The 27,423-nt window shown below is 40.6% G+C and overlaps 1 long non-coding RNA gene across 1 annotated transcript in view; it reads left to right on the top strand.

Moving 5' to 3' along the window:
• Positions 1-25,933, top strand: part of LOC122457227 — a 76,040-nt gene extending 50,107 nt beyond the window's left edge. Inside the window, exons 3-4 of the long non-coding RNA XR_006276685.1 lie at positions 24,910-25,063; positions 25,601-25,933. This is a non-coding gene — a long non-coding RNA (uncharacterized LOC122457227). The remainder of the gene's footprint in view (positions 1-24,909; positions 25,064-25,600) is intronic.
• The last annotated feature ends 1,490 nt before the right edge of the window (positions 25,934-27,423 follow it).

Genomic DNA, 27,423 nt, shown 5'->3' with positions numbered 1-27,423 from the left:
AGAGTTGAAATTATTTTTGTTTCTGCTTTCTTTCAGAATTTTTCTTTTCCACTTCATCCTGCAGGATCAGAAGTTTTTTGTTTTTTTTTGTTTTTTTCCCCCTTCCAGTGTGGAATTATTTTGTGTTAAAGAAATTGGGTTAATTTTAACTGACATTCAGTTGCTTTGTGGGTTTGAAGCAAAAATTTTTCTGTTTAACTTGCAGAATTCTCCACATTAAAATACAAGCTAAAGAAATCAACTATTATTTTTTAAAGGATGCCTACGATGCCACACTAAGTAATGGTGCTTTAATTATATGTATGGGGTAGAAGGTCAATTCAAGACTATTCGCTTTATAAAAGATGCAGCAACTTTTGGACCTGGTCCTTTGGAGGAAGGACTCAACACCCACTTACTTTACTGAATGTTGAGGGGCTTTTTGACATTGTAGGATCAAGCTGACTGTGTCTGCCTTTGATTTAAATGAAGCCTAGTAACCCTCTCAGGAATGCAGTTTAAGTATGAGGGCAAAATTAGTGTGGATAAAGCTAACCTCTTTAACATCTCAGCTGTTCTCTTAGATTGGAAGCCCATTGAAGTTGACAGGAGACTTTCCACTCTGGATCTGCCCATAGGATCTCTTGATCTGAAAATGAAGCTGATGATTGAAAGGACTTTAGTGAGGAGAGTACTAAGCCCACCAGAGCTGTCCTTAGGATTTATGAGGCCCTATGCAGTATTATTTAAACTGGTGCCCCTATGACCGACGGCAGCCCAGGCTCGCATGTGCATTTTAGATAAGAGTGGTCTTTTGAAGGATTTATTTAAAAAACAATACGTCTGAAGATCCAAGAATTTAAGGCTAAAGATGTGCAGATTGTGCATGTAAAAATCTATGCAAGGATTTTTTAGAGATGCTATTTTATAATCTTCAGCAACACACTAATGAAATATTTTTAAAGCAATTTTTAAACTAAGGTCCTATAAACTAACATGTTCTGAGTAAATATTACAGTAACACACAACAGTTTTGGTCAGTAAATTCAGAAACTGACAGTATATACCTGGGGATTGGTAAATGCCTGTTAAGTGGCTTCTTATCACTTGAGTGGCTCTTGAACAGTTTCAATGTTGTGCTAATAGGGCTGGCCAGCTGCAAGGCTTTTCACTTTTAAGTACTGGATCCCCTCCGGAGGAATATTCACCAGGCTGCAGCAGTCAGCTGTGGTAGGAGTTTGCAGGAAGGGTCAGATTAGAACAGGGATAGGAAGAGGCGGGAGGGTGGACACTAAGACCCAGGGATGCCCCAAACTTTCAGGTGCCCTGTGCAGCCATGTATGCTGAGTATACCTAAGGGCACATCGTCACTGGCTTGTGTAGTCACTGCGCAGCGCTGGGAGAGAGCTCTCCCAGTGCTCTAAAAAACCAGCTTCCATGAGGAGTATAGCTGGTGCACTGTCTACACTAGCACATTACAGCGCTGAAACTTGCAGCACTGTGGGAGAGGGGTGTTTTTTCACACCCGTGAGCAAGAAAGTTGCAGTGCTGTAAAGTGCCAGTATTGATAAGTCCTTAGGACGGCTCTGAAACCCACCTTTTAATTGAAGGATATTCTGTAGCCAGTTGCTGAAGCTCTTGAATAGCTTAGTGAGGATCTCTGGGTGAAGAGAAGGCCCTTTTTATGTCACTAGCTATAAGTAGTCCATAATCTTGAACGATGAAGGCCAGCTTGCCTCCCCAGGAGTCGCTGGAGGGCAGACCAGCTACAGATTATTTAAAAGCCAAGATATCCTCTAATGAAGCTTGTATCCGCCGCTCCTGATTTTGTCATAAGTCACAGGATGCATAACTTCATGTTGAGCCACTTCTGAAATCAAACCTCAAAAACCACATTTCGTGTTACTGCAGTGGCTTACAGTTATTTGTGCTACTGTAGCAAAATTAAAATATCCATCTCTGTTAATGAGCAGCTCTGTGTCCTCCTTGAAGCACTGAGATTCTCTTCAATTCCCCAGGTTTTCCCTCTCCTCCCCACCTGATCCCTGGAGGGCCTATAGCATAGCCACTATCTTCTATCAGAAGTAATTTTCTTTGGAACTCGGTGAATCTGGTTCCTTAATCAGCCAGAGGGGCCTCTCCTGGTTGATGAGAGGCCGTCTCCCACCCTAGGAGTTCAGCTTGTTGAAATTTTAGTCCTTCTGGTCCCTGCTGGCTCAGGAATGAAAAATCCTTTTCTACCAAAACTTATGAAAAATGGATGATAGTTAACATTTGTCATCTATGCACATAACTTTTAAGGGAAAAGGGCGGGGGTGGGATGGGAATCAAAGCTGGAACATAACAGCTGCCCTTAATTTAGCACAGTATAGAATCTATTTATCTCTTGTACTTTCTTTCCTAAGCAGTTTAGTGAAGTGGAAGTTTAATGGCTCCTGGAAGCCTGGATTTTTAAAACACTTTATCATAATAGGCAGTGAACCAGCGATTACTGAACTTGTTAGCCATCTGATTCCTTTGGGGTTCATCACCTAATCAGTATTTCCTGCACGTAAGACTGAGATGCGCTTCTGGTAACTCTTCATCTTGAACAAGTTAGGAGTGAGATAATAAAAAGACTAGGAAGGCACCGTGGTCCAGTGGCGCAGGCATCAGCCCATGAGTCAGGGTTCTACTAGTTTACCTGCCACTGGAATTCTGTGTGACTGCCCTGTGCCTCAGTTTCCCCCTTCTGCAAAGTTGAACTAATGCTTAGTAAAGATCACTGAGATCCACATTTTCAGTAGGTTTCAGAGTAGCAGCCATGTTAGTCTGTATCTGCAAAAAGAAATGGAGGCCTTATGGCACCTTAGAGACTAACAAATTTATTTGAGCATAAGCTTTTGTGAAAGCTTATGCTCAGATAAATTTGTTAGTCTCTAAGGTGCCACAAGTACTCCTTTTCTTTTTACATATTCAGCACTGCCAAAGTCTTAAGCCATTGTGGCTGCCCATTCCAGTTTGACACTAGTGCCCCTTAATTTGGATAAGCTAGATGCACAGTATATAAAGCAATGCATGTTATGAAGACCATGGAGCCACTCCTATTTATTTTGTCCCAATGCTGGAAAAGAGGGCACTTTAAAATTAAAAGGTAACAAAGCTTAAATGGATAAGGAAATAACGTTTTGTGCCAGCAGGCATAATTAATGTGTGGAATTGGCTGTTGCATGGTGTTCCTGAGAATGCTTATGCTCAAATAAATTTGTTAGTCTCCAAGGTGCCACAAGTACTCCTTTTCTTTTTGCGAATACAGACTAACACGGCTGCTACTCTGAAACCTGTTAGAATGGGGTTATCAGTGATTTTTTAGCTTTTAACAAAAGTGGGCCACATCTTAATAGAGAGAGACTGTCTTGTGGACACACTGCCCTCTGATTGAATTTTCCCTCACGTGACATCCAGTGGCAGTTGCATGAGTAATTGTTCGACATACAAAAGTAATGTTAGGAAAATACTGAATGCTTTTTCTTAGCAGCTTTTTCTGCAATTTAATATCTGGAAACTCGGATGAAGTGGCAACACCATGTGACCAGCCAGCTCTCTGGGAATCACCATCAAAACCATAGTCTGGGAACTTATGGACAAAAGGGAAGGAAGAGAAGATATATGAAATAGCCAGAAGCTATTGGGCAGAAGCTTAAATACCACGGAGGTTGATGGCAGAGAAATGGGAGTAATGCATAAATTACATTTCTGGTAGGGTGGTTAATTATCAGAGAAACAAGTTTCTTGATTTTACTGGTTCTCTAGTCTAGTGCACACCAAACAGAGCAATAAACATGGGAATAAAAGTGGATTGCTTGTTTATGATGCTTGTTGATTATGGTGTGTGCCCTTTGGGCTTGTTTCCAAAACTAAGCAATAACAGAAGAATTATTTTGTATACAATGCTCCAAAATTAAATTAGGTGCAAATAAAAACACAAGGGTATTGGTCCTGCATTTTGTTCTGTGGAAGCAGACTGCTCTCTTGTCATGTTGGGCTGGGCATGAGTGCAGTGATCCATCTGTGTGAATTGCCATGCAGGAGTGTGGCCATGGTCCCTACTTTGAGAAGCTTACATGTTAATTTTAGGTGGATGGGAGGGGGAAGCATAAGGGTTACAGAAAGATCTCATGAAAGCTCACTTATGGAGTGCATCCATCTTTTATCCAGTGACCTCTGTGCTGTACAGATATTAAGTCTCACAACCCTGCTCTGAGATACTGTAGGAAATTGTTATTGTGTCCAGTATGGAGATAAAAAGAAAAGGAGTACCCGTGGCACCTTAGAGACTAACAAATTTATTAGAGCATAAGCTTTCGTGAGCTACAGCTCACTTCATCGGGTAGCTCACGAAAGCTTATGCTCTAATAAATTTGTTAGTCTCTAAGGTGCCACGGGTACTCCTTTTCTTTTTGCGAATACAGACTAACACGGCTGCTACTCTGAAACCTGTCAGTATGGAGAAGGGAAACAAAGGCACAGAGAGGTTAAGGGTCTCGCTTCCAGAAGTGCTGAGCATCTAAAATGCGAGTGGAAGTCCATGGGAATTGTGGATGCTTAGTAAAACATGCCTGCTGTGACTTGCCTAATATCAAACAGGAAGTCAATGGTAGAGCTGGGAATAGAACCAAGGAACCTTAACTCACAGTCCTGTGCTCTGTTCATTAAACCGTGCTTCCTCTAGTATGTAAGATGTAATTACAGTGTTAGTAGTAATATTTTGGACTAGAAAACATTACTTTCCTGCTTTGCAGCATTTTTCATTTGATTCTTCTTTGGAGTAAATATCTTAACAGAAGAATTATACCCATGACTCTTACATCGACCACTGTTGTGACTTCACTCTTGCCACTTTAACCTCTAGAGAAGTAGCTGTTTACTAGTGATTTTTTGGAGAGTCTGTGGGGGAGTGGTGAACTTTCCGCTGTTAGGTGCTATGCTGGTGATCAGAGGAGTTTTCTGGGAGTTGAGAGGTAACTCCTGACTCTCCCAACTACCAGAAACTCTCTATGTCCCCAACCCTGTTCCTATGAGGTGTCAGTATTAGAACTTGGATGTGCCTGAGTGGTACATGGTCAGTTCCTATGCTCCATGCTTGCATCTCTGGTGTGACCTGCCTCTCTAGCAGTTCTTTTTTAGGCTAGACACCAGCACTTACGAGGTGAGGCCAGGTCAGCAGTGCAGGTTGGTGCATTTGGGAATGAGTGATCTGGCAGAGAGAATGAATTAGCCATTTGAAGACCGGAATGTGGGTGTGTTAAGGAGATGAGAGAGGCTTTATTTGGAGAGGGAGGCTTGGTCTTGTCTTTGAGATGGGAGGGAGACAGTCTGAAATTTCTTGATCATCTAAGAATTGAGAGGGAAGCAAAAGGTACAAGCTCAAAACGAGATATAATATGACCGAAATTCAAAGGATTCCCCTTTAATTTCTGTTGAATTTGTGACCCTGTCACCTGATTTTTCAAAGGTAGTGAGCACCCATGGCCCCCATGACTTTGCTTGGAGTTTCGGCTGCTGGGTTCTTCTGAAACTCTGCCCCAAAAGAGTTAAATAGATAGTCTTTTCTGGCATTTCAAAGAGGTTTGACAAAATCAGAAATAAGTAATATTTAGTCTATTCAAACTGTATGAAATGTGGGTGGACAACCCAGTACCTTTTAATAACCATTTGTTTTCTATAGAATGACAGTAAAGTTATTTTAGGTTCTTTGATGTCTGACCTTAAATATTAGAAGATGAAAGCTTATAGAGAAGCAATTTTGTATACTAAAGTACAAGCATTGTTTATTGTCTGCATACAAAGGCATTTCCCTTTACCTGGAGATTGCTTGAAATGAGCATATGACAACGGGTCTTGAAGGTCCTACAAAGATTAGGCTTGATGAACATGGGAAAAATTTATTTTCTCTCTGAACGTGTTTGCAAATTCTTTTTTAAAGAGAAGCTGTAAGGCTGACTCTCTTAAGAAACTGTAGCAGAGTGGTACACTTCCGACATCTTTTAAGCAACCCGAATGAGATTGCTGATTCCCAGTGCTCAGGTGGGCTTGTTGTAGGGTCTTAAATGTATTTTTTTTTTTGGTACTACTAGGAATGTAGCCTCTTTATACCATTTATTTTTGGAGTTCTGTTTCTCAGACAGGAGCTACTGTATCTACCAACAAGTAGTAAGGCAAGGTGTTCTTACTAAAGCATGTACACTATGAGGCACAAGAATTTTCCTTGAGCAAACCATATATAAATCAAATGGAACATGCTCTTGCACATATACTGGGCCTACAAGATAATAATGGCCATCTGGGAGGACATTTATTCCTGGCAAATAACTACAGGCTGGATGGAGTTAGGACTCACCAATTGCCTTGAAATGCTTCATCCCAATAATCATTATTACTGCTATAAGATATGAAAACATTGGGATCAAAACTTCTGAACACTGACACTGACCTTGAAAAGGTTACTGGTCTTGCAGGCATTTGAACAGGTCCACCAAAGTGTTTCTAACCTTGGCTGATAGTGGGATATGGTGCCATAAAATCACGCTATATTGATTACTATTTTGGGGTTCTTCTCTCCCTACTCTGATTTTGACATAACTGTAGCTATCACTATTGTGGGCTCTGCTAGAAATCAGTGCTTTGTATCTGAAAACCTGGAATCCCAGATTTCAAACGATGTAAAGCATTAATCCCTAACTCTAGCGGCTAGTGAGATACTAGTTAATAAAATTAATGAGGTTGTTAGATTTCCAGTACCATGAGATGTTCATACGTAGATCTGGTGTTTCATGAGATACTGGACCTTCAAGATATCCCTGGTCTGTGGTACTGCTAGTACTTTGATTGGCTGTTGTGGTTAGATGTTGACAGATGTTTGGTTGCGTGTGTGTGTTCCCGCTGTGTGCCGTCCCAGCCCAGCGCAGACAGCTGGCACGGCAGTCCTTGAGCAAACCGCCCAATGACCACAAGATCCGTTAAAGGATGAAGGCACCCAATCGAGTTTATTGTTGATGAAGCATGGTACTGGTATCCCACAGACTCTACCAGACCAGTAATGTGTGCCCGTAACAATGGACCAGCTCAGTGAATGGCAGGACTTTCTGTTCCTCCCTAGGCTACACAAAGATACTCCCTCTGAGATACATCATTATATCCCGATACAAACAAGTTAGTACTGCCTTTTTGACGTAGTTAGTTACTGCCCCCTGACTTGGCTAGTTATTACCCGTTACCTTGTACATGTTGGTTCAATCAAGCCATCTTTATTACATACTGTCATCCTGATCTTGTCTTGTAGGAGGAGTAAGTGTGTTCCTGTTATCCTTGGGGAATGTTTTTGTACCATCCTTAATATTGGGATGTGTTTGTGAGTATTCTGTGACTAGCACTTCTTAGGAATATGTACTTTTGCAATATCAGCCCTGTTCTTGCCAGATTCTGTGAGCAGGTCCTGCCTCATACCAGGCCTCTGATACAAGGGCTTATGTTTCAGGCTCTCTTCCTACTATAGGTGTGATCCAGGAGGCAATATCAAGTCTCAGTCCTTGGATCAGTGACATTTTCAATCTCTGAAATGTAAAGAGAAAAATAAGTAATGGGCTTTTGTGCTGGAAAGTTGTTGCATTATTGCCATGGGTAGAGCTCTGTTTTTCCAGTACAGGTATTTTGGTCCTTATGGGAAAGTCCTGTAGAATTTAATGGACAATTGTATCACTGCTATAGAATTCTGTAGGATGGTAGAAAGTTCTATGGACATGATGTTCTGTATTAATTTCTCTAGATCCTCAGAGTGATTTCTTTAACAAAAATGTGTTGTCATTATTAATATACAAGGACTTCCCATAAAAGTATTAACAAATCTCATGCATAGCATGTACTTGTTACCTTTTAAAAGACCTGTTTGTGTTTTGTCAGCCTTTTATCGTGATCTCTGTATTTATTTTGTTCAAATTTCTGATTTATGTAAGATCCTAGTGATGACTTCATCTTTCTTCACTTCTGTAAGACTCTTGCATTAGCATGGCTCAGTCCTATATTTGATTATTACCAAATACAGGATTTACTGCTATGAGTAATACCCATGAAGCCAGTGGCATCACTCATGGGGGTGAGCCCTGTTCCCAGTTGTGTGTGTTGCAACATCGCACTCTAATCAACAGGAAAGCAAGATTACATTCTCAAGATTCTGCTAGACTTGGCAATTTGGGTAAATGTATGGGGGACAGCTGAGGAACCATTGAAAGTCTTGCCAGAAACAGTGCAGGAGCTTCATTGATGCCTTAATGGGAACATGATGATGATGCATGGGGAGGTAAGTGTTTTAAAAAATTCCATGGTTATTATAAAAGGGACAATATTTCAACATCTGTCGGTTATAAAACAAGGGGGGAAAAAAAGGAAAGGAGATGAGCTGTAACCTGCCTCAGGAAAAAAGATTTTTAAAAAGGCTGATCAAATGCATCCAATATACAAGCTGTCAACATGTTAAATGCAAATCTCAGATAACCTCAATGTGATGTAAAATAGAAGCCTTTGAGATGCCATCTGTTTCTATTCTTTCTCTTAAATGTTTAATGTCTCATATTTTGTTTTTACTTTTTTTGTAATACCCTCCTGAAAAACATTTCTTTCTTTGCTCACTTTGGGTGAAATTCATCCCAATGCAGCAGTACTTAAGTAGTGCATAGGCCAGGTACTGGAAGTCTGTATGCAGGTAGATTTCATCTCAACTTTTATATATGTGTCAAACTTGTTTCTCTTGCCTGCTTCTAGACTTCTAATGGAGCTGAAGCTAATGTGGCTCTCTCCTTGTTTGGACAGGCAGCATTGTCTAGTGATTAGCACAGGTGACTTGGGAGTCAGGAGTCCTGAGTTCTTTTCCTAGCTCTACTACTGTGTGACTTTAGTCTTGTGTAGGAAGGGGAAAATAACACAAACAAAGCGCTGTGGAGCCATTTTTCTAAATGATGTTTACTGTCACTGAAAATAACCTTGTACAGTCAATTTTCAGGGTTTGGATTTTGTATGTGTATGTATAAGGGTTCCCTGCCCTGTTGTTGCAATTATAGTCTTGCTTCTCCTGTCCCCAAGCACCCACAGCCCCTTGAACAATTTCCTTAACAAAATAATAGTGTGGTGAGAAAAACAGTGCATTGTGCAAACCAGTGTGGGTCTTGGTGTCTCCCCCTAGCTGTTGGAAGATCTTTCGTAATACCAGAAAAAGACAGGTAGGGGAGCCCTTTAATAAACTTATTGCAACAACCAGTTTTCATTTGAGAGAAAATATTCCAGCATTTGTATGCATGGGAGGGAGGAGAAAGGAAGATTAATGTAATTGTAAAAATATACTTTTAGAATCTGCTCCAGCCAAACACTTTAAACATGCGAGTAGCCCCATTGGTATCTGTGGACTACTCACATGCTTAAAGTTAAGCACATGCTTACGTGCTTGGCTGGATAAAGGCTTTAAAGTCTAGTAACTTGTGAGGTGCCAAAGATCCAAGTGTTAGGGCTATATTTCCATCAATTTGGTTAAGTGAATCATTAAGCATCAGGTGTTTATTTCTTCTAATATTAAATTTGTTCATGGTTTGCAGAATTATTACATCAAGTAAGCATTTAACATGAGTATATCAGTGTTTCTATTTTGATCTTCATAAAGGGATGTGAGTTGCCGGTCTCTGAAGAAAGGAATCTTTCCCAGGCCTTGCCCAGTACTGCTTCACTGGGGGCTTGTCTATACGGCTAGTTAGTGCACGGCAAACCAGGGTGTGACTCTACAGTGCACTAGCTTGCTGAGCACTAAACTCACTGTGTGATCACTGTTGCTACTCGCTAAGAAGTTCCATAGAAGGCCTTGATATACTCCTCTTTCACAATATAACAACTCCCATTTCACACGGGTGTACAGGAAAGCGTACCATGGAACTTGTAGCGTGTGGTAGCATGGTCCACGCAGCAAGCTGGTGCTCAGCAAGCTATTATCTTTCTGGGTCTTGAGCCAAACCTCACTGTCTGCTCCAATTGCTTTTATTCTTTCTGTAGATCTTACCTTTGGGATTCCTTTATGGTTGTCTCATAGATATTGGGGTTTCCCACCCTGAGAAATTGGCAACAGTGTTTCCAAACACTGTTTGGAACCCAAACATGCACCATCACACTACTATTTAGCTAGGTAACATATATAGCATCCATCATCATGTAGTGTCTGATGACCTTGAAAACATTAATGCATTTATTCTCAGTGTCTTGAGAAACTGGGAAGTATTATCACCCCCAGTTTACAGATAGGAAAATGAGGCACAGATTTTATTTGGTGTGTGCATAGTCGTCTAGCCAAGTGATGGCATCTTTAGTGGCATGATGCAGTTCTTCTAGACCACTGCTGAACCTAGTCAGCAGGCATTCCTCGACCATGTGTGTGATCGTCTGTGTTGCGCCACGGCTGCACAAAGGGCTGTCACGAAAGCCCCAAAGATACTGGTTGGCTGCACAGAGACCTTGCCAGGTCCGGAACCTGTTCAACAGGGACCAATGGCAATAGGACAAGTCAAAACCAGGCAGGCAAACTCTGGGGTCGGCGACGAGGGACTGGTTGGGGATTGTAATAGTTATCCATTCCTCTCACCAGAGTGTTTCCGCCCTAACATCCTGGCATGGCAGATGAGACCATAATGGGCGACGTGATGGCAAATGTGCAGCTGGTTTAAAAAGGTCATTGTATAGCGGCAGGCTTGAGTTGGTGAATACTTTTTTCAGTAACTTGCCAGTGGCAACCTCTCGTCTAAAATGAGATGGGGCAATATTGCTCAGAACTGGAAGCCATGGGAGTGGAGTCGGACACAGGGTGCCGGAGGTGATAGCATGGTGGCATGTAACTGCGTATCCACCAGTTTCGTGTGTGACGATTGACTCCAAACGGGTGTGCAGTCCTGCGCCACTGAGTATGAGGTGGCAAGAGCTGACGTCCGCAAAGTTGGAGCACGAGCACCTCATGACGAACCTGCCAGGCAGAGAGAGACAGTATATCTTGTCTAAGGAAGTGTGTCACAGAGCTAGGAATTGAACTCTGATCTTCTAAGTCTTAGTCCAGTGTTTAAAGAGTGAGATCATTCTGTCTTTTCTCTACATGTTAGCAACCTATGCTCAGTAGCGTAGCTATCCAGCACTGATTTGTTCAAACTGGGATGTGCAGGATTTTCTTTAAAGATTTTCCTACTTTCCCTTGTGACAAAACCCATCCTTATATAGCAGAGAATCTTTTGAGGTTAATATTTTTAACTTGCCCTTAAGCAATTTAAAAAATGAGGTGGAGGTGAGGAGTGATTGCATGACGCTGGTTAAGGTTTGTACAGTACCAGTGTGTGATCAACTTGCCGAGTCTCTTTCAATCAACAGAGGTGACAAAACAAGAAACTATCCTGAAAAAATTATCCTGCAAATAAATCATCATTAACTTAATTTCAAATTTAGAAAGCTTCAGGCAAAGTGGAAATGAAGTCTCCTGAAGAGTTGTTTCTTCTCTAACATTAAATTCCAAGGCCATGAAGATAAATCTGTACTCATAAAACTAGACTGATAGGACTGGCTTTTTTTAGGATAGTTGAAAGCATTTTGCAGAGAAGATGTACAAAAAATCCTAAACAATGTTTCAATCTGTTAATCTTTCTATTGGCATGCTTTGTCCAATTACAGACTAAAAGCGTGTTAGGACAAGAAAAAAAATTAACGATCTGCACACCGCAAGCTTGTATGCTACTACAAGATAAAAACGGATTGATGAGTGACAGTAACTCCTGCAGTCCAGAGTTAAGGCCTAGTATCCTACGATCACTACGCGCATCAGGGAGTGCTTGCAAGATTGGGTCCTCGGTGTATAAAGTTAGAACCCGGTTCTGCAAAGAGAACACTACAGGCAGACCCCCTACACCTCACCAAAAGCCTGTTGAGGTCAACAGGACTCAGTGTGGGCACAGATACCTGCCCACATGCTTCTCTTTGCAGGACCAGGGCCTTAGCTTGTTGGCCACACCACAAGTTGCCAACCACAAGTGATCAAAAATCATGAGTCAGGCCCCCCAAAATCATGATATAGATAGATAGAAAGTATACCAGAATAGGACATTATTTACTTATATATTTTTATCCGAGTGAGCAGAATGTCTGCATTTTCCTTTTGTGGTGAAGAGGATTCTTGATTTGGAAGCAGTTTTAAACTGTAGCAAAGATTAGTAGCTAGGTCAGGTTTTATACGGATCTGCTTTTTATCCAGGCATAGCAGCAAACAGATGTTCAGACAGGAAAGCAACCTTTCCTTCGCATCAGATGCATTTATAAAAGGTGGTCCTTTCTGATATTGTACAGAATTAATGTTTGTTGGGTTGGCAAAGAGACATTCAAGAAGGTCAGGTGAAGGGGAAAAAAAAAAGTCTGCACTAAAAAAAAAATGTATTGTGTTCTTGTCATTCTTAGTTTTTCATTTTCCATCAAGGTTTTTTGATAAACCATTTCATTTACTTTCTTTTACATGGACCTCCCTGAGATGGATGGGCTGGTTGGTTTATTTATTTTTGAATAACTACCTTGTTGGGTAAGACTGTAGACCACTGAGATATTGACATTGTCATAGTAACTAGAACTGCAGCACTGGCTGGCAGCCAGGTATCCTGGTGAATCATGGCTTGAACGTGGGTGTCTCTGCAAATGGAATAACTTCTGATTCTTCCAATAGGATGAATCAACGAAGTAATGTTCTTTGAGATACTTTGAACAGCTTATTTCCCTCCCCCTTGGTGCCCCCGTTTTATTGCCATCATTTTAAAACTAAGATGATAAAACCATCTATTTCCTCCATGTTTGAGCAGTAAATACACTATTGTGCAGAAAATGTTGCAAGGAATATTTTTTCTATTGCAATTGAAAAATTAATTAAGAAAATAAACGATAAAAGCTTCCAACTGGAATTTTGAAATTGAATAATTTGACTTCAGTTACCTTTGTAACTTTAGAACAGTTTTGTGTGCTGTACATTTGCATGTGTTGTTACATAGGACACCGGCATGTGATAATTGCAAGTCATATTTTTACAGTGCTTCCACCCTTTTTGCAAATGCTGTTTGTGCCCACAATTCCACTGCTTGTTTTGTGTATCAGCAATTAAAAGTATAACTCTTAACACTTGAATGGCCAAGGACTTGACTCTGGACACACGCACACAATTTAAATGCTGGGATTGCTCAAGGTGTGATTTGCACCCTCACCAAAATGAGGCTGGGGTAGAAGGTCCCTTTTAAAAATCTGCTTCTCCAGGCTTCGTTCTGTGGTAGTGTAACGGAGTTAGTTGACTGGCTGGCTGATCGTTGTTTGGCCCATCTACAGAACCCCTAAAGGGTTTGTGGTTCCATTTATGGGGAAAGACCATCCATATAGGAACTAATTCTGAGAGGATATTTAGGGTGTGAGTGAGAGAGAGAGAGAGAGAGCGCGCTTCGTGTGTGTGTGTGGGGGGAGAGAGAGAGAGAGAGAGAGAGAGACTGTACCAACAAAACTGGCAGCAGGAGGAGAGCTGCCTTTGTACCAGGGCTTTGGAGCAGAGTCTGGAGCTCGAGCTTGGAGCAGCTCCGGAGCAGTGGAGCTGCAGGTTTTTGCCTGGAGCTGGAGCGGAGCCGGAGCACAGCTCCAAAGCCCTGCTTTGTACCTTCTTTCAGTAACACATGGATGTGTTGTTTTTGTTTAACTGAACTTATGCTGGTATGATTATTCTGGGTACTCTGCTTTGCTAACCCACCAATAAGTAGACTGCAAGCTTGTATAACCGTACCAAGGCTCATGTTAAGGATACAAGTTGGTGGTAAGTCTTAGATATAAGGGACACGAGAACAATAATGCATAAAGCTTAAAATATTGTTTAATTTTTTAAAATTGTAAATACTTTCTGCAGTCTCAGCTTCTTGAGTTACTATGTCAGCTATCAATTTGCAATAATAAAAAGAAAGATCATATGATCGTGTGGAAGAGATAAAATGAGGGAAATATATTCCAACCCATGAGGGAGAATGGGAAGAATGTTTAACACCTGTTCACATCATACATTCAGAAGTCTCTGTGCTTAAGTATCTTATAGATACTTGACAGATGCTGTATATTTTACTTTTCTAAACATACATAGAGTAATTTGTGAAAACTTCAATGGTTTGAATACATCTTTTTAAAATTACTTTAATGCTGAAAGTAAGGGATGCATTTACAGCATATATTCATGCAGTTTAAGGGCCAGTCCTGCAAATGCTGATTCACGTGGGTAATCCCTACTTGCATAAGGAATACTCACTGAATGACTATAAGGGTTGGCAGAAAGAGGTTGTAAATTTGCATTAAAGACCTGATCCGAATCCCATTGAAGTTTATAGGACTCTCTCCATTGACTTCTGTGGGATTTGGATCAGGCTGTAAGAACTCCATGCTGCATCAATGGGAGCTTTTCTAGCAATTTGAATGGGAACAGGACTGAGCCCTAAATTCATTAGCTTGGGCGAACTGTCAGTCGCTCTACGTGAGTTTAATTCTGTGGATTTGATGGACGGCTTTTGCTAGGGAAGGAAGAGGTCAGGGAGGCTCTGAAAAGTAAAGTCTCTAGTGTCAATAAATTGCTTTTAGATCACGTTCATCAGGAAGGGAATTTGTGGTTTATCTGCTCTATTTTCAGCTGCTGTCACTGAGGTTGAAGAATTACATTGTCATGTTTTCAGGCTTTCAGGGGCTGTGTGGGTAAGATGAAATTAAGACAGAACTACTTACTTAAAAAGCTTTGAAAGAAAACCTCACTGAGATTAAAACTTTCCTTTGATATGAGTTTCCTATCGGGATATCTAGGAGCAAATGTGCTTTTCCATTCAATATAAAATCACTGCTTTGCACTAATTAAAACTTACCGTGAACTCTTTTTATATTTATTAGCTTTGTTGTTGCAAGTTTTTAAAAGAACTTAGTTTAAAAGTCAGTCCTCTGAGCTTTCTTTAACCTGCCATTGTTACAACACGTAAGGTTTTCTTGTATTGTTTGTTTTTTTTCCGCTCTGTGCATTTGACAGCACTTTGTGCATAGTCATTTTCATGATTTCTTTTACATAGTCAGTCGGTTTTGCCTGTTTGTTTTTTGTGGGTTTTTTCCCACAAGCAACAGGGAAGAGAACAAATTTAAAAAAAAAAAGTGATTGGCAGGGAAGCTTGGGGGTAAGCATACAACCTGGAATGACTTCCAGCTTTTTTTAAAAATTGCCTTATTTTCTTTATATGGTAAAGAACCATTGGGCCCTGTTATTTTTATTATGGTAAAGGCGCTCATTGAGGATCCATTGTGTTAAGGACTGTACAGACAGTTAGTAAGAGATTGCAAATTCTGTGGGGCAGGAACAGTCTAAGTAGACAAGAGAAACAGAGGCACAGAAATATGAAGTGACCTCCCTGAGGTCACACAGCAGATCATTTGCAGGGCTGGGAACAGATCTCACGTCTCCTGGGACTTAGTACAGTGCTTTGTCCATTGGAACAAATAGGTTCTCTAGGGCTATATCTACACCACAATCTGTGTTGTCATATTTTATGTCGCTGAGGGGTGGGACTAAAGCATCCCCCGTGCGATAGACGTTACACTGCCATAAGTGCTTGTGTGCACAGCGCTGTCGGTGATGGGAGAGCTTCTCCTGCCAACATTGCTTCTGCTGCTCGCAGAGGGGGGTTTTTTATGCCGGAGAAAACTATTCCATCGCCGTTGCAGTGCTGCATGTATTTCAAACCAGTGCTATGTAGTGAGCTGCTTGGCGGAGGCTGTGGAACTTCTCTTTACTCTGTACCACAGTTTTGGGGGAGTCCTTAGTGGTTTTTTTTTTTTTTATTAATATGGGTAAGCAGTGCTTAAAACACTCTTAAGTTTTACAATTTTAAAAAAATCAAGTAGAATAAATGCAGATGTGTTGAAGCCTTTATTGATCTATATAGTTGACACCCTATTTTAAATGTGATACTTGGTGAATGAAGGGTAGAGTGAGCTTCCCTATGTGATTGCCTGATTATAGGTGCCAAACTACGATAGTGAATAGTATCAGTTCGCTAAAGACCAAATCCTAGTCCCATTGAAGTAATTGAAAGTTTTTTGTCATGAACTTCAGTGGAACCAGGATTTGACTGTAAATGATGCAGGAGAAGTCCAATAAAAGATAGGAGACACAACCTGCTTTCTGTTTCAAGTGTAAACCTGGAGAGGAGAGTCTGAACATTAAAAGATAAGCCAATATCATAATAATCCTATAATTCTTCTATAATGCCTTCTATCTGAGAATCTCTAAGTGCTTTGTAAACATTAGGGGTTATACCATACAAGTCTGCTCTCTTACAGCCCTCCTTTACCTGGTTATTTTGTTTTAACAGAGGTATAAAGAGGTTTTGTAACTTGCTCAAGTTCACACACAACCTGTTGGCAGAATCCAGACTTCTCCTGTCTCCCAGTGCCATGTTTTAATCACTAGACTATGTTGTATTTCATTGCTGTCACTTCCTCATTTGTACTTGGCGTTCTGTATTTGACAATTTAACAAAGCAGAACAGGAAAAGGCTGGGTTTTCAGATTGTACCTTCTTCTGATCAAGTAGCATATTATACTCCGGGACTGCATAATTTCTTTCACTTAGAACCTGATCCTGCAGTCATCATTCATGTTGGGGTGTACTTTACTCTGAGTGGTCTCATGCAATCAGTGGAGCCTTCATTCACAGAGTCAGATACTACTCAGCATCACTAATAATAGCAAAACTGAGCCCTTTGGGTTAGGGACCATGTATTTCTTCCATGCCAAGTACACTGATGGATCTCATCAAGTAATAAATAACTGCGATTTTTGTCTTCATTAAAAATGTTTAAATTCAGCACAAGGAAGAAGACTGAAAGCAGCTCATGTGTTTTTGTTTTCTTTGGCGGGGGATGATGATTTATTATTTGATTTCTCTCCAGACTCTCTCCCAGAGAAACTGCTTGTGTTTTCTTCCGCTTTGCAAAGCGTGTTCCTAGGTTCATTGAAAAGGAGGTAGGTAGTTGAAATCTGGTCCTTTTTGGAAAAATTGTAATGAGACCCTTGAATATCAACCACCTCAATCCCATTCTCCTCCAGCATTGTGGCAGCTTTGAGAGAGTGGTATATTTGTCAGTTTGCATGTGAAATTTGATAAGTTGTTCCAGTTGTCACCAACCTGTGAATAATGAGATGAGGACCACCTGGCTGTAGATCTATATAAAAAGTACTTCTTCTTAGTTGTTTCACAGTGCCCAGTAAAATTCACAGAATTGTCTAGAGCAGTGCTACTTAAAGTGGTGGTCCGCGGACCGGTGCCGGTCCGCGAGCCATCGGCTGCCGGTCTGTGCACACATTGGGGAAAAAAAAATTGCCGGTCCCCCACATCAGATAGCTTGAGAAGCACTGGTCTAGATAAAAAGAAAAGGAGTACTTGTGGCACCTTAGAGACTAACAAATTTATTAGAGCATAAGCTTTCGTGAGCTACAGCTCACTTCATCGGATGCATTTGGTGGAAAAAACAGAGGGGAGATTGATATACACACACAGAGAACATGAAACAATGGGTTTATCATACACACTGTAAGGAGAAAAAAGAAAAGGAGTACTTGTGGCACCTTAGAGACTAATACAGACTAACACGGCTGCTACTCTGAATACTGTAAGGAGAGTGATCACTTAAGATAAGCCATCACCAGCAGCAGGGGGGGGAAGGAGGAAAACCTTTCATGGTGACAAGCAAGGTAGGCTATTTCCAGTAGTTAAGAAGAATATGTGAGGAACAGTGGGGGGGGGGGGTGGGGGGGAGAAATACCATGGGGAAATAGTTTTACTTTGTGTAATGACTCATCCATTCCCAGTCTCTATTCAAGCCTAAGTTAATTGTATCCAGTTTGCAAATTAATTCCAATTCAGCAGTCTCTCGTTGGAGTCTGTTTTTGAAGCTTTTTTGTTGAAGGATAGCCACTCTTAGGTCTGTAATCGAGTGACCAGAGAGATTGAAGTGTTCTCCAACTGGTTTTTGAATGTTATAATTCTTGACGTCTGATTTGTGTCCATTCATTCTTTTACGTAGAGACTGTCCAGTTTGACCAATGTACATGACAGAGGGGCATTGCTGGCACATGATGGCATATATCATATTGGTAGATGCGCATCTACTCTGAAAACTGGTCTAGATGACTCACTTCACTTGGCCTTTAAGCAGGTATGCACTTGCTCAGAGCCATGATGAGCAGAAAAGAACCATAATCAGAAATGGCTTTTCTTCATCCTAACTCTTCCTTTGTCCCCCCTAGATACCTGCCCAAACTGACAAGCTATGTGGGTCATCTGGGGAGGAAAACAGAGTTGCATCTTTGTGTGTTTCATTGACGGAGAGCTTGTGGGATGGGGACAAAATGGAAAATGTGGGAAGAGCATTACACTGTAAATACAGTCTCTGGTTATGGGCACCTGACGTACATGCCTTTCTGCCACCCCATAACTTAATATATTACTATTTTCTAGTAGTCTTAGTGAGATAACTGGGATTTTAATACACTCATCTAATAAGAAATCCTCAGTTTCTAGAGCTGAAATGTCTTCTTTTTGCAGAAGTGCTCTAAATTCATGGCTGCATGTCAACTTTTGTAGTAGCTGCTCCATCAATCAGTGTTTTCAGTGACATCCTGTCACTCAAGATGTTTTGATATTGGACATTTGAGATTGTTGCCGCTGAAGTTGTTTATCCCGTGGACGTTTGTAACAGGTTTTTTAATGCAATCCAGTGCTCCAAGCCTGTGGTGTAATACCACTCTTGAGAAATAATACTTTTAAGACCATGTTCCAGCTGTTTATAAATAAAGCATTGACATCACGGGTTCAGATGGGCAATAGACTCAACACAGATTTATTTACTACACAGCTGTAGCGGTCCTGAGAATGTGTGGAGAAACAAGAAATTCGTTGCGCATGGCATCAAAAATGCTCTATTGGAAGGTCTCTCTTGGGCCAAACCTTGGTGTGCTTTTCTGCCTCCCCCCTCCCCCTTTTTTTTTTTAAAGAAACAAAAGAACAAATCTTATTTCGAAACACAATTGTCTCATTATATGCTGATGCTGGCACACTTACAACATTAACAAGTGAGAGCTTAGGTGCGGGAGACAGTGGAAAATGAAAACTGCATAGTTTTTGTGCATTTTCAAAAGCATCTTTCTCTCCAGAGTGCACTGCAATGCTGCTTCTCCAGCATGAGTTATTGTGTGCGGGTTTTGCCTCCTCCCCTGTAAATATTATTTTTTTTTCACCATTTTTTCCTCCTTAATAAAATAATAGGTGTTCGTGTTGGAGTGAATATGTAATAACCAGGATTAATGCCAACCTCTGAATTTATAATTCCTTTTCCATCTCAGGCTATAAGTTATTGAAAGCCTTTTGCTTTCCAGGCTGTCGGGAGCTGGTACCTTTATGGAGATAGTTAATGCAAAGGAGAAAAATTTTGTATGTCAGTCATACAGTGTCCCCTCTGACCTATATAGAGCCCTGATCCAGCTAGGCGCTCCACATTGGGGAATTCAGCGGGGCTTAGTGTGGTTGCACAGATCCTTGCATCAGGATTTCATGGCAAGATCAGGGCCTGCAATGAGAACCACTCCCTGCTGACTTCAGTGGGGCTTTGTATGCACACAAGAGGGCATGAGGATCTTTATGACACTACCCCCCATATTTGTCATAGTAATATTATTGATATGATTATGACGTGATTATGATGCATTTTGTACAAGATGGGCCATGTAAAGCATCATTGGAAAAGTTATGATTGACTGAATATGATTATCTTATTTGTATGCATGTATCTTTTTTGTATCTGAAGTTATGAATATTGATTATGGATCTGTATTTCAAATGGGCTTACTCTGCAAAACACCCACAGCCAGCCTTTCAGGTACAACAGTGAAGAAGTCAAACAGTGCTAATGGCTCATCAGCAAAGACAATGGGCTGTGGAATAGCTTAGCCTTCCTGTGGGTGTTTTGGCCAACCTGTAAGTAATGTCTGCTACAACTCTGTGAGGGCATCTGACCAGACCACATGTCTCTGGACTCCATTTTGGGTACCTGTATTTTTCCACAAACTGGGCTGGGAACTGTTTTTGGAACAAAGGGTTCTACCATATGCTAAAGTTATAGAAGGCAGGGAGTGACATCTGTTGTTTTTCATTACCCCACAACTCAACACCTAAGAGAAGCGCCTAAGGAAAAGGACTTGGAACGGGGTGGGGAGCCCAAGTTGCAAAGCAACTGCCGCTTGTGCCTTGAGAATCTGCAGGCCTGCTTGTATCATCAGTCAGGGTGAGAAATTGCTAATTCATATTAGGGCTGTCAAGCGATTAAAAAAAATGAATTGGGATTAAAAAAATGAATTACGATGAATCACAGTTTTAATCGCACTGTTAAACAATGGAATACCAATTGAAATTTATTAACTCTTTTTGTATGTTTTTCTACATTTTTCAACTATATTGATTTCAGTCACAACACAGAATACAAAGAATACAGTGCTCACTTTATATTATTATTTTTATCATTTTTTACAGTAAAAATATTTGTAATAAACAAAAGTATTTTTCAGTTCACCTCATTTAAGTACCATAATGCAATCTCTTTATTGTGAAAGTGCAACTTACAAATGTAGATTTTTGTTACATAACAGCACTCAAAAACAAAACAATGTAAAACTATAGAGCCTACAAGTCCACTCAGTCCTACTTCTTATTTAGCCAATCGTTAAGACAAACAAGTTTGTTTACATTTACGGGAGATAATGCTGCCCGCTTCTTATTTATAATGTCACCTGAAACTGAGAACAGGCGTTTGCAAGGCAATTTTGTAGCCGGCATTGCAAGGTATTTGTGCCAGATATGCTAAACATTTGTATGCCTATTCATGCTTTGGTTACCATTCCAGAGAACATGCTTCCATGCTGATGACTCTTGTTAAAAAAGTAATGCATTAATTACATTTTGACTGAACTCCTTGGGGGAGAATAGTATGTCTCCTGCTTTGTTTTACCCACATTCTGCCATATATTTCATGTTATAGCTGTCTCGGATGATGACCCAGCACATGTTGTTCGTTTTAAGAAGGTACCAATGTGAGATTTCTAAAGATAGCTACAGCACTCAACCCAAGGTTTAAGAATCTGAAGTGCCTTCCAAAATCTGAGAGGGACGAGGTGTAGAGCGTGCTTTCAGAAGTCTTAAAAGAGCAAGACTCCAGTGTCGAAACTACAGAACCCGAACCATCAAAAAAGAAAATCAACCTTCTGCTGATGGCATCTGACTCTGATGAGGAAAGTGAACATGTGTCGGTCTGCACTTCTTTGGATCAATGTCGAGTAGAACCTGTCATCAGGATGGATGCATGTCCTCTGGAATGGTGGTTGAAGATGAAGGGCAATATGAATCTTTAGCACATCTGGCACGTAAATATCTTGCAATGCCGGCTACAACAGTGCCATGCGAACGTCTGTTCTCATTTTCAGGTGACATTGTAAACAAGAAGCGGGCAGCATTGTCTCCTGCAAATGTAAACAAAGTTGTTTGTCTGAGTGACTGGCTGAACAAGAACTAGGACTCAGTAGACTTGTAGGATCTGAAGTTTTACACTGTTTTTTATTTTTGAATGCAGTTATTTTTTGTACAGAATTCTACATTTGTAAGGTCAACTTTCATGATGAAGAGAGTGCATTACAGAACTTTTATAGGGTGAATTGAAATATACTATTTCTTTTGTTTTATCATTTTTACAGTGAAAATATTTGTAATAAAAATAAAATAAAGTACGCACTGTACACTTTGTATTCTGTGTTGTAATTTAAATCAATATATTTGAAAATATAGGAGAACATCCAAAAATAGTTAATAAATTTCAATTGGTATTCTATTATTTAACAGTGCGATTAAAACTGCGATTAATCACTATTGTTTTAATTGCGATTAATTTTTTTGAGTTAATCGTGTGAGTTAACTGCGATTAATCGACAGCCCTAATTCATTCTAGTATTTTAGGCTTAGTTTGCGGTTTTGTTTATTTACTAGGTAATCTGCTTTCATCTGTTTGCGATCACTTATAATCGCTTAAAATCTATCTTTTTGTAGTTACTAAACTTGTTTTATATTTTGACCTAAGTCAGTACGCCTTTAAGTGAAGTGTCTGGGGAAAAGTCTCAGCTTGGTTACCACAAGTGTGCATATTCCTCTCCACACTGAGGGAGAGGTGGACATATTAATGATCTTACACTGTACAGATATCTGTGCGGTGCAAGACTGTATAATTTTGGGTTTATATTCCAGAGGGGGGAGTGTGCCTGTAGCTGGGGGAACTGGATGGTGTCTGCTGTTTGCACTCAGGTAGCCCTGCTGTTGTTTTGGGTGATAACAGGGCCTGGGAGAGGCTGGCTGTGTCCCCAACTCAACTGTGTGTTTTAGAGGAGTGCCACTGTTCCCACAGCTCCCAGAGGGCACCCCAGGGGTGACAACCCTGTTCAGTGTAAAATATCTTTCCTGCTTTTACCTTTTAAAAGAGAACTTTGTCCAGTGTGTTTTCTGAGAACCTAAATGCAGATCAAAGCAAAGTAACTTAAACCGATTGTGCTGCTTTAGTACTGAAGTCCTCCTTTCCATCAACGGCAGGGAAGGGAAAATCTTGTGATTAATGTGCAGAACTGGAAATCAGGAGGTTTGAATTCTAGTCCTGGCTCTGCCACAGACTCAATGTGTGACCTTGGCAGAATTGCTTAGGGCCAAACAATGCTTAACCCCCAGCACAGATGTGTTAGAGTGAGGAGAGGGCCTTTTGCCCTTGTGTAGCGGCTGTCAAAAAAGCTAACGTAATGTTAGGAGCCGTTAGGAACGGGATAGATAGGAAGACAGAAAATATCGTAAGTCCACTATAGAAATCCATGGTACCCCACACCTTGAATACTGTGTGCAGTTCTGGTCGCTTTATCTCAAAAAAGGTATATTAGGATTTGAAAAAGAACAGAGAAGGGCAACAAAAATTAAGGGTATGGAACAACTTCTGTAGGAGGAGAGATTAAAAAGACGAACTTTTCTGTTGGAAAAGAGATGACTAAGAGGGGATACGATAGAGGTCTATAAAATTGTGACTGGTATGGATAAAAGTGAATAAGGACGTGTTATTTACTCCTTCACACAACACAAGAACCAGGGGTCACCCCATGAGATTAATAGGCAGCAGGTTTAAAACAAAAGGAAGTACTTCTTCACACAATGCACAGTCAACCTGTGGAACTCATTTCCAGGGGATGTTGTGAAGGCCAAAAATATAACTGGCTTCAAAAAAGAATTAGATAAATTCACGGAGGACGTGCCTATCAATGGGTATTAGCCAAGATGGTCAGTGATGCAATCTCATGCTCTGAGTGTCCCTAGCCTCTGATTTCCAAAAGCTGGGAGTGGACAACAGAGGATGGATCCCTTGACGATCATTCTGTTCATTCCCTTTGAAGCACCTGGCATTGTCCACTATCTTGGAGCTCCTGACTTTGAGCTTTCTTTCTGCCTTAGTTTCCCTATCTGTAAGAAATGGGGACAATAACATATTCCAACTTCACTTTAGTATTCCAGAATGCTTCCAGGACCTTGGATTGAGGGAGCCAGGGAAGGGCAACTTATTCATATATTTCTAAGCAAACATTTCAGTGTGGGGGTTCTGTACGTTTGGGAGGTTTTTTGGTATTTATTAGTGGGAGGTAAATGGATATAATTTCCACGATTCATATGGGCAGCTCATTAGCTTTTTTTGGTGGTTGTATTTTGTGAATGGTGGATTTTAACTGCCTGCTCCAGTTTGGGAGTAAGCATAGAAGAGAGGAAATTGATCTGTTTAGGAATTTTGACTGTACTTTGAGTAAGTTTGCCACTGTGCATCTACCACCCAGTTGAAAATCCTGTCCATCATAGCTGCGGTGGTCAGCTCCTATTGAAAACATATTCTAGACACGGATTTCTGTGGGTTAGTTATTGACTCAGGCACCATAATAGAAGCACAGAGTTGATCTAGTGGATTTTACTTGTGTCCTTGAGGGGGTATGAGAATATTTAATACGCCTACTCATGAAATGGATTGTGTACGTGCCAAAGGGGACATCTCTAAGGGATAATGTCTGAACTGAACACTATTTTGACTCAGAGACAAGGGGCCGCACAGTGAATGTTCGTGCATATTTCTACTTGGGCTTGTTAATGCTGCACTTTAAACACTGCAGATGAGAGCAAAACTAATAATCATTTTTACTCTGAAAGTGTAAAGATAAAGTAAACAAAAGATACACTTGGTGATTTTACTTCTTTCCTGCAAACCTTAGAGATATCTGATTAACGTGTCTTGCAAAAAGTAAGCAAATCAGTTTAACTGCATAAAACATTATTGGGTAGGGGACAGAGATGGGCTAATGAGAACACTTGGTAGATTTCACAGTTAGGCTGAAGGACAGTATCGTGAGGCATAGGTTGAATCGTTTTGTCGCTTGATAACCGTCTGAGAGAACATAACATATGTTCTGGAAAGAACTTGTATGCAGAGAATTTCTGGGAAGTTGTTTTTGTGCCTAGGCTGCTGGACTTGGAGTCCTCTTGATTCAGCTGTTCACAGCTTAAAGAGAATGCATCTTTTCCTGAGTGTGAAAGCCCTGCTTTCTGGGTTTAGGCTGTGGTGAATAAGCTGAACATTGTTGGGCTTTTTTTATTAGCCTGAATCTTAGATTCTCACCTTCAGCTCCATCTGGTACGTACTGAAGGACTTGAGTGATGCCCATTCCTTTTGTTGATCCTCTGCACAGGGGTGAACTTTTCAATTGGGTAGAAAGATGAACATTGTATCCTGCAGAACATTGGGGTAGAAAATTCCAGAAGTGAGGACGAGGTGCCTCCAGTCCCCAGCCTTTCAAACCCAGACAGCGATCAGCAGAGTCACTCTGGCTACATCTCTGTAAGGTATTTATCTGGTCTCTGTTGCTGAAGTAACAGAGAATCTCACAATTTTTAATATGCTTATCCTCACAGCACCCCTGTGCAATAGAGAACTGCTGTTATCCCTGTTGTACAGATGAGGAGCAGAAGCACACAGTGAGCGTTTAAGGTCACAGAGGAAATCTGGTGGATGAGGGAATTGAACGAAGTTCTCCAAAGTCACAGGCTAGAATGCTAACTACAGGACCATGCTTCCCCTTTGGGCCTGATATGATGGCTTATGGGGGAGAGAGGCTGTCTCTTAAGACACAGAGAATACAGGGCTTTTACAATTAATACAAACAACTTGAATTGAAGTCACAAGCAAACAAGACAGTGTAGCCTTTGTGGAACTGGTGCAATAGGCTCCTGGTGGCTAAGACTGCTTAATGTTAATAGTAGCTCTCCAAACCCTTAAAAGGTGGATAGATATGATTATTCCTATTTTACAGATAGGAAAATTAAGTTGCAGGGAGATAAGTAATTTGCTAAGTAATCAATCCTAATTTTCCTCCTCTCTAGCTTTTTACTTTTGCTGAACTGTGGAAGCTTTTTCTTTGTAGTCAAATGTGAGAGGACTAAATGGGAGTAAAAGGGCTGGGACGCACTAAACTTGGATTGGTGCTGGTGCATGTGTCTCCGTGTAAAAAGAGAACATATTTTCAAGTCACAATTTATGCAGGTGAATTATGGTGAAGAAAACAAATCAGCAAGGAAGGACACTGTTTTGTTTCCCCCTCCCACTTTCCTGAACTATGTAACAGGTCAGTAGAGTGCATCCGATTATCCTTTGTTCTCCCAAAGCATATTGTAAAGGATATCCTGAAGAAGTGGAGGTGGAATGTATATACGAGTTTGGAGACCTTTATTCAGGAGCAACAGCAGGTTCTGAGTCAGGTATTGGAACACCCAAGTTAGCTTGGCAGAGATGAATGTATGGATTACTAACAGTAAAAGGCTTTTTAAGTGGGTGTTAGCCTGTGATTGTTTTTAATCTTTCAGTAATGGTTCTTGGAATTTTATTGTGATCGTCCTAAATATTGCTAAAGAGAACATATTCATGGGTAAATAACAATGAGGTTTCCTTTAGATGGGTTTGAGCCAGGAACCAGTGGGGGTGAGAATTGGTGGGGTTACTCTACTGTGCCTCAAAATCTGATCCCAAGATTAACTGCCACTTGGCTATCATGTGATTTGCTAAAAGCATTTCCTGAATTGTTACACTAAATTATGAGGAACTTTGGGTGACTGCAGGCTGTTGCATAAATACCAACAATTGCTCTGTTTGATATTGGGCAAATTTAACAAAATACTAAATATGGGGCAACATTTTATTTTAACTTTCTAGGCCCAAGGGTTTCATGTGGGTTTTTGTCGTTGTTTTGAGTGAAATCTTTGGGCCAAGTGGAAATGGCACAAGGAATCTTCTTTACTGTGAAGCTTTGAAAAAGCTGCTCAATTTCTAGGAACTGGGGTAAAATCCTGGTTCCAGTGACTTCAGTGGGGCCAGGTTTTCACCGTGGAATGCCTTTTAGAGATTATTTAACATTCATTATAGCGCTCCTGTTCCATATTTGGTAATGGTACTTTAGGGTCTGTTGGGGGGGAGGGGGCGGCAGGGAAGAGGAGAAGGGAAAGAGAAGTTAGGGAAAAGCAGCCTTTCGCACAGCCAGCAGCCCCCATATCTCAGACAGAAACAATTAGTGTAGCATGAACAATGTATGAGACGTTACATGCATGGTTTATTTTTATATAATATAAAAATAATAATAAAATATAAACATTTTAGTTTGGAGAAAGATCTCAAACCTTTACATTTTTAAATTAAAAAGATGTCTGTTTTTAAACTCCTAGGTAAAATTGTAATACAAAGTTTAGTTAAAGTGAGAGAATCCTAGCAATTCAAAACTTACATGTCATTGTAAATTTTCAATGTAGGTGCATTTCATATTTTAAAATCTTGCTTATTCTCACAAGGCGGGAAATTTTCAGAACCCTTTCTTTTTGAATTGCATAGTATGTTTTGAATTGCATGTTTTAAGCTAAAATGGCTGAAATCTTGATGATGATTAAAGGTGATGCTGTTACTTCAATGGGACCAGTCATGGTAGGAAGCACTGCGCTCAGTAGCATTTGCAGTATCTAGCCCAGATTTACAATATTGTTCATGGGATACACATGGCAAAAGTCTGACATTACTTATGTGCCTTCTGAAGTAGATCCAGTCTCCCTACTCCAATCACTCAATTATTTACCAACAGGGCAGCAGCTTCAACAAGAGATTGAGGGAATGCCAGCATCGGAATATTCCCTAGCCCAGAGGTTCATGTACTCATCTGATTGTT

Source organism: Dermochelys coriacea, chromosome 22 (genome assembly GCF_009764565.3).
Source record: "Dermochelys coriacea isolate rDerCor1 chromosome 22, rDerCor1.pri.v4, whole genome shotgun sequence".
Classification (NCBI taxonomy): domain Eukaryota; kingdom Metazoa; phylum Chordata; order Testudines; family Dermochelyidae; genus Dermochelys; species Dermochelys coriacea.
This window is presented reverse-complemented; position numbering and strand designations above follow the sequence as displayed.